The sequence below is a fragment of the Canis lupus genome, chromosome X (assembly GCF_003254725.2).
Source record: "Canis lupus dingo isolate Sandy chromosome X, ASM325472v2, whole genome shotgun sequence".
In the NCBI taxonomy this organism is placed as follows: domain Eukaryota; kingdom Metazoa; phylum Chordata; class Mammalia; order Carnivora; family Canidae; genus Canis; species Canis lupus.
Window position 1 is genome coordinate 109828842 of NC_064281.1, and position 2073 is coordinate 109830914.

Consider the following 2073-nt stretch of genomic DNA (forward strand, 5'->3'; position numbering starts at 1 on the left):
TTATTATTAAAAAAAAAGAAACGACAAATACCCACCATTTGCTTCAACGTGGATGGAACTGGAGGGTATTATGCTGAGTGAAGCAAGTCAATCGGAGAAGGACAAACATCGTATGGTCTCAGTCATTTGGGGAATATAAAAAATAGTGAAAGGGAATAAAGGGGAAACGAGAGAAAATGAGTGGGAAATATCAGCGAGGGTGACAGACCATGAGAGACTCCTAACTCTGGGAAACAAACAAGGGGTGGTGGAAGGGGAGGTGGGCGGGGAATAGGGGTGACTGGGTGACCGGCAGGGAGGAGGCACTTGGTGGGATGAGCACTGGGTGTTACACTATATGTTGGCAAATTGAATTCTAATTAAAAAAATAATTTAAAAAAAGAAAATAAATAAAATAAATATTAAAAGAATAAAACCAAATAAAATTTAAAACAATTTCTCAATTGCAATAATCACCCTTCAAGTGCTCTGTACCTACATGTAGCTAGCAACTGCCATACTTGACAGAGAAGTTTAGAAAACATTTTATTCATTGCAGAAAATTCTATTGGATAATGCTTGACTAGGGAACCAAAGAAGGCTACAGTGGCAATGGTAGTAGAGGAGGAAAAAAAGGAGATGTTGGCAACAGAAAGGGAGAGAATCTCTGAAGGGGTTTGTGAGAAAAGAAAAGGAGAATAGTAGCTACAGAAGGACATCAAACATTGACAAGGGAGAAAGGGTAAAGGGAAAGTGGTTTAAAGGTTTTGCTGTTTGACAAATGAAATAACTCTATCTTCCCATGAAATCCTTAAAACTCACATCATTTGTCTATTTTTAGACTTGTATTTGTGGGTGTATTTTAATGTGATATATGTTACTGACCTCAAGGTGGACACCTGGTAAAAACAGGACAGGTCTACATTTGGGTTATGTATGATACACATGAGTATATAAAAATATAGTGATATTTTAACAGAACAATTGTCTTGTCCCTTGATTTAACTTAGTACTGTAATATTTCTTGTATTCATCCTTTACATACACAGTGTGTGTGTACACAATTAAACACACAAACACATATTCATTCCTTTAGATATATTTCTAGAAGTCGAATATACTGGGTAACAAGATATGTGCATGTCTAAAGCTCCTAGTATACACTATGAAATTTCTCATAATTTCCAACAGTAATGTATGCATATTTCTATTTCCTTGCACTTCCCCAAACTACCTACTTTTATTCCTTTCATTTCTTGATGTTTGCTGACGCTAAAGGATAGTATTTATTTTAATTAGAAGTACTTTTGAAGTTTCCCTAAACAAGGGGGGAAAGAGCAATGCCAATGCTAATACTTTAATATATAATCTTTAGCTTCTCAAAGCATCATGAAAATTCTCTTCATGAAACTGAGAGCAGGCACCTCCAACCAACAATTCACTCCTGTACAAATCTCTTCTGACTTTAATCTCCAAATTACTTGGTGCGTCTATGTAAACACTTAGCAATCTGCTTGTACTCAACACATTTACATACAGCTCCATTTACCTCCACTAGATCAGGATTATGGTTCTTACCCCTATAGAATATCTCCAAGGATTTAGGATAATGTTTCATATACAAAGAGAGTGAATAATGTATATATTGGGTTGAACTGAAAAGCTTCTATACTTTGAAACCTTGAGTTCATGGTGGGGAAATATAGAAATGTGATGCTAACTGACAACACCTGACCTGGGTTTGGGTGCTGGCTTTGCTGTGTACACCTTCTTCTTGAGCCTCAGCTTCCCCATCTATAAAAGGAGGGAGGTGGCCCAGACGATGTTTCTGGTCCTTTCCAGATCTAACACAATTCTATTCCAAAGTCCCGAGTGTGTTTAGGGTTTGGGGTGGAATGGGATGGGAGAGGTGGGCATCTTCACCTAAGCATGTGCATGCAATTATGTGTGTAGGGAGAGGGAAGGGGTGATTAATGGATGCTCTCTCCTCTCTGCTGAGAGCCCTTAGAGATAAGGAGAAAGGAGAAGAGACAGCAACAGGTTTGAATGCCAATTAGATAAGGCTTCAAGATACACAAGCCCATTCTAATAAAT